We start from the raw sequence: 6341 nt of genomic DNA, 5'->3' as shown, positions 1-6341 counted from the left end.
TGGGCAGGCAGATTTCCAGGGGTTTAATTCCTTAGAACTGACATTTTGGGGAGTGTTTTCCCAGTGGCAGCTGGGCGGGACAGCGGAGTCGACGCGCTGCTCCCGCCCTGCTCTGAGTGCGCTGGCTGCATCCATCCCTGCACGGGCCAGCTGGAGCTATCAACACAACAGCGCCTTGGGAATGAGCCACGGCCCGGACTAGTGCTGTACCTCCCACCGTGCTGTCCATCAAACACCACAGCCGCTGGCTATTCTAACAGGGCATACGGCTCGTAACTACATGCTCTCCCTGTGTGTGAGCACAGCACACTGCAGACTCTGCAGTCACAGCCATGGGGGAAAGTGCATTTAACACCCTCCTTTGACTGCCTCACCTGCACTTTGCTACCTAACCCGTCTACCTGGAGTTCAAGCCAGGAGCGAGTCATGCAAGTTAGCCCAAGCAAATGCCAAAGCCACCCTCTGTGCCACCCCATAGTGTCAGACATGCTGTATACGGTACACAAACCCTTCTATACCAAAGCACACTGTCAGAACTGCTGAACACGCCAGCCAGTACCACAAACCTCTCTGGACCATGCCACATCATCAGCCATGCGTAGGCCTGGCAGAATTCCATTCCATTTTTCAATAATATTGATGGATAATATCAGTTTATTTTTAAGCCCCATTTTTATTGATTTGAATTTTCACAGTTGCAGGAAATTACGGGGTGGGGATCAGACAACAAGGAAATCAGACAATAATTATGTAATGATGGTAGATGTTGCGATTCTAACAGTTTAACTGTCAGCATCGCATGGCGAAATACAAACAGTAAATAGCCTTAAATAAAATGTTACACTCTCAAGCAGCATTTTTCTTACTTTGCCTAGCTGTAAATTTCAGCTATTGTCAATGGAAATATTTTTTCATTGCTTTGTGTGTGTACGATGAAATTGATGTTTGTTGACATTTACTGAGAGAAATCTAATCCTTCCAAGCCTATATATGCTGTATATGTAACATGGGTTACACAACCCCGTCTTTACCACACCCCACCATCACGTATGTCAGCTGCGCCTCACAAGTTACATAACATTTATTTTAAAAACTGGTTTAAAAAAAGTCCTGGTTGCGTCTCATATCCTCCCCCCTCCCCCCAAACAGACATGCCAAACCCGCAAAAAAAAAAAAAAAAAAAAACCCGCAGAAATTGGGCTTGTTTTTGGCTTAATTGGCTTGTGAGTTGCTAGTTTTTGGCTTGTTGCTTGTTTGGCTTGTAGCTTGTTGCTTGTTGCTTCTCTCTTTTGATTGGCTCCTGGCAAGCAGGGGCAAAGGGCAAGCAGGGGCAAGGGGAGGAGAGAGTCAGGGGTGCACAGTGGGCCCACCACAATCCCAGACTGCAGGTCGGGGGGATCTAGTCACATAGACTGTTGGGGTTCTTAGGGATTGGCTTATTTTGGCCTTGTTTTGAAATGGGATTAGCTTGATTTTTGGCTTATTGTGAATGTCGGGGTGCTTATTTACTGTGTAACAGTTGGCAACTGTGCCCCTAACGTCAAGTGCTTAGTGCTATATATGGGATGCTGAGAAACAGGAAATGTAAGACATCTCTCAAGATGACCCAGGGTGCTGGCACTAATGTTAGTGTTGTAATGGGTTCCAGTCTTTTGTGAGCTGCCACAGAAGCAAGCACTATGTAACTCAGCAGGCTGCTGGGGCTCTCCTCTTTCCTGTTCTTTATAGTTCTGTGGGATGCTTAAACCTCTCCCTGGTCCAGGGATGAATATTGCCCATCCTGAGCTTCAGGCCAATATAAATTTTTGGGTGGAAAATCACAGATTTGGGGGGAAAGAGAGAGGAATTTCTGTGGTTAGGTGTGTGGGTATCTTTAAATAGAGACTGTTCTGCAGCTGCTCAGCATGTTAGACCTCATCCTGCTGGAGATGGATTAGTGGGCAGAGTGCAGGTGAGAAGGTGTAAGGGGCAGCGAACAGGCCATGTCCATTGGCTACACAAGGGACTCTCCCTGGCACAGGCCTTCATTGTTGCAGAGTGGTGACTAGGCACTGACCTCAGGACACTCCCTGCCCAGTGCCTGCAGGGGCAGCAGGTGAATTCTGCAGAAATGCAGTGCAGTAGAATAGCCCAGCGTGCGAATGGAGGGTCTCAGTGATGGGAAGGCAGAGCGGAGGGTCTCAGTGACGGGAAGGCAGGTGGAGGGTCTCAGTGAGGGGGGAGGGCGGGGGGAGGGTCTCAATGAGGGGGGAGGGTGGGTAGAGGGTCTCACCTTCAGGTGTGTGTTTTCTTGCCATGGATTTTCTGGCACACAGATACAGAGTGTTGTATCTGTGACCCTCTCCCCTCTCTTCCCCCAACCCCCTGCTCACGTCTGTGGCTGCCAAGCCCCTCGAGGCCAGAATTGTCTCTGTGTCTGTGCAGCGCTTGGCACCAGGGGGCCCCGTTCCCCACTGGGACCTTCGGCCTCTTCAGCAACAGTAATAATGACAAGTTTCAGAGTAGCAGCCGTGTTAGTCTGTATCCGCAAAAAGAAAAGGAGGACTTGTGGCACCTTAGAGACTAACAAATTTATTGGAGCATAAGCTTTCGTGAGCTACAGCTCACTTCATTGGATGCATTCAGCAGAAAATACAGCGGGGAGATTTTATATACACAGAGAACATGAAACAATGGGTGTTATATAAAATCTCCCAACTGTATTTTCTACTGCATGCATCCGATGAAGTGAGCTGTAGCTCACGAAAGCTTATGCTCCAATAAATTTGTTAGTCTCTAAGGTGCCACAAATACTCCTTTTCTTTTTTTTTTTTTTAGTAATATTGATGGTGCTGAGGCTGCTGGGGCTGGTCTTTACCATGGGTTCTGTTAGCCATGTTAGGGATGTGAGGCGAGAGCTCTGAGTGGCTGTCCCTATGCATGGGGTCACCTGGGAGTTCCCAGAGCAATAAGGAGGAACTGGGACTGCGGTCGGGGTCAGCGTGTGGTAGTGTCATGGAGAGGCCTTTCCTTGCTGGCTGGGCCGGGCCACTGCCTGGGCCACTGAGCAGTGCTGGTTATGCTGCTGTGTGGCCAGTGCAGGGAGGAAAGGTGCCTGCCATATTTGGCAGAACTGTGCTGCCAGTGGGTGTGTTGATGAGCAGATGTGGGCGGGTCCACTGTTGGCCCCGCCTTTGGGTGCCTGACTGACCCGCACTGTGTGAGACAGCATCAGGGTCACACATGGCCCAGTGCCACTCCCCACTCTGCCTCCCACCCAGCACTGCCTGCTCTCACACCCTCATGCCACTGCTGGCACCAAGGCCACCCCATCTGCTGCTGCTGCTGGCATCAGGAAGTGCCTCCCCATGTCTGCACTGCGCTAACTCTGCCTCATTGCTAACCTCCAGTCAGGCCTTGCTTTTCTTCCTCACTGGCACCTCAGTTTCCTTCCCCTTCTGCTCTCTCTGGTTATTTAATGGTGAAGCTGTTTGAGGCCATACAGGGCATGTGCAAGTTGCTGTCAAACCCAAATGATAGTGCATCAGCCCTTTCTGAATGGCTCAGTGGCAGGGGAGAGCACAAGCCATTCCTCTAATAAATACAGCAGCATGTCACTATCCCAGTCCCTCCCCCTTAAACACTACAGTGCTGGAGATCCAATCCCCCAGCCAAAGAGGCACGACACAGGGCACAACAGTTCCCATCCCTAGCCCCCTGAGAGAAGCACCTGGGGAATGGATTGAACGCTTCCCTCAGTGTTTGTTCCTCACACGCTGAACCGTCCTGTCAAGGTCACTCGCTCTGTGCTCAGCCCTCAATAAGAAACTCCTGTTTGGGGAGGGACGTGACTGGCATTAGTGAGTGATGCAAAGCGCAGCCAGGCCTGGGTTCCTGGTGAACGGCGCTAAAGCCCCCTGCTACAGATTGGGTGGGTTGGGAGCATTATGTATTTCTGGAATGCCTCTGGTCTTTATTAAAATGAGACCATGGCCAATCCAAGAGAGCTCATCACCCAGGCACTGGGCCAAGTCTAAGTTACTTCTACAAATATTTATTTAACCATATCAATGACAAACTCTTTTGTATAAATGTTTTTATTTTATCATAATTTACCAATTATTTTAAATCAATTGTTTGCCTGGTTTCTAAACACTAATCAAGAGGCTTGCATTAGAGTTACTCAGAGGATTAGATGCATTATCTCACTGCAGCTCGTGCCATTGCCTGGCTGCATTGGCCTGGGTGCCGGTATGGATCCCGTGGATCCCTGGGGCTCAGGCCCAGTGCTGAGCCAGCTACAACCTTTCCCACCGCTCAGACCAGTCACCCAGCCACAAAGGGCTCAGAGAGACTGATCCCACCTTCCTAGCCCTGGTTGGCACTGCCCCTCTCCCCAGCCCTTGGCTCCCTCCAGCACACACCAGCAGTTGCCTAGCCTGTCACAGCCGCTTGACCTCCACCAGCTCTGCTGTTAAATATCCATAGCACTCCTGAGGCCTTTAGCTCCATGACTCAGGCTCCCTAGAGCTCAGAATAGCTGCCCATAATTGACATTCCATAGAGAGCCTGATTCAGGGCACGATGGAGTCTCAGAATGATCCCTTTCACCTCCAGCCTCTGGATCCCCCCTCCAAATATCCTAACACCTCCCAGACCCCGGCCTCCCTAAATCACCATGAGGCCTCCTGACCTACTCTGCTTGCCCCCAGCACCCCCAGAGCTGTGGCTTCCCTTCCAATAGGGATCTCTGCCAACCTCCCACTCCTGCTCCTGGCTCCCACGGCAGAGCGGTCTCTAGTTCCCAGTGGGTTTGCATCCTTGGAAGCTGCATGGAGCATACTGCTATCGAGTTCTCCATTCTTCTGGCCATGTGAAATGCTGGCTGCACTCCTGCTCATTCAGAGCATGTTTCTATTCCATGCACTCCATCTCCTTGGGTATCACCAATGCTGCCTGGAGCCTTGCTCACACATAGCCGACTACCTGGCGAGCTGCAACCCTTTGCGTACACCTGCTGCATAACAGACTAAAGTCAAGGCCCGAAATCTGCTCATTACAGCCTGCCTGCATTGTTTATTTATAAGATCTCTGCCTGCTACTGTTCCTGCACCTTGGCTCCTGGCTCCCGCAGAGTCTGTTATAATACAGTTATACTTGCATGTTTGTATCTGGTTATTAGTTGCTGCATAGATTGGGGTGTTTATAGTTTGTGAGTGATAAGTCCTGAGAATGCTGATTGCCCACCACTGAAGCACATGGCATGGCAGCTGTCCTCTCTCTTGCTCTCTTTCGGATTCTGCATGGTACAACCGAGAGGTCTTGGTTGATCCTTTACCATTTCATCAGTGACAGGGACAGAGTTGCTGGTGTTTTGTGAAGCTGATAAAGCTGGCAGGGCTGATGCTTAGTCCCAGATGCAACAACCCCCCAAACACTCCAGTTATCAATTGTCTTGGGCATTTCTTCTGATAGAGTCCAGTCTGGGCTACTCAACTAGTAGATAAAAACACAGTCATTGAACGGGCTCCCAGCGGGGGAGGAGTAAAAACATGCTTATCGGGGGCATGGAGACCTTGAATGGGTTAAGAATTCTCTCCTGAGCCCATTCAATGGGTGGCAAGGAAGAAAGTGCCTTGGGAGAGCCTTGCAGCCCATGCCACTCTGACTCTTGATAGGGCAAATGAACAAGGCTGGTGATTTCTCCTCCTTGTGCAGGTGGAATGGGACAGTCCTGGGCAAGGGGAAGAGCAAACGGAAAGGAGACAAAAAGAAGTGAACTGAGCTGCTCACCAGGGCGTGTGGATGCAAAATAGAACAAAAAACACGGCAGCGCAGAAGTATTTGGTGAAGGCCCGGGTTTGAGTTTGCTGTGCAGTGGGGTTAGGAACCCACTTGGCCAGCCCTGCGTCTCTCTCCTCCTGCCTCTTGTCTTGTCTCAGAATTCTCCCTTCTGGTTCCACCCAATTGTCTTTTCTGTGATTGTGTCTACACACAGAACTGGGACACGGACAAACGGCTCCTTCTGCTGCTGTAGCCGTCTCTTTTCCTGAGACCAACCCCACTGGCCTGAGAGGCTGCTCAGGCAGTGGGGGCTCGTCAGGATGTAAGAGAGCCCTATCCGTACCCCTTCCCCTCGGCCATGCCTGAGCCAGCACTGGGGAGCGGGTGTGGGGGGGGGGCAGCACAGGGGCCACAACACCAACTCCTCTCCATAGGAGGATGAACCAGCTTCAGGGTCACTTTATGCTCCTGGAGTGGGGCAACAGGGCTGGAGCACTGGACAGAATTTGGCCCAGCGTCACCAACACATCTTATGTGTATCCAAGGCTCCAGACTCATGTATTTGCTTCTTCTGTGCT

The sequence above is a fragment of the Natator depressus genome, chromosome 14 (genome assembly GCF_965152275.1).
Source record: "Natator depressus isolate rNatDep1 chromosome 14, rNatDep2.hap1, whole genome shotgun sequence".
In the NCBI taxonomy this organism is placed as follows: Eukaryota; Metazoa; Chordata; order Testudines; family Cheloniidae; genus Natator; species Natator depressus.
Note: the sequence above shows the minus strand (reverse complement) of the source record.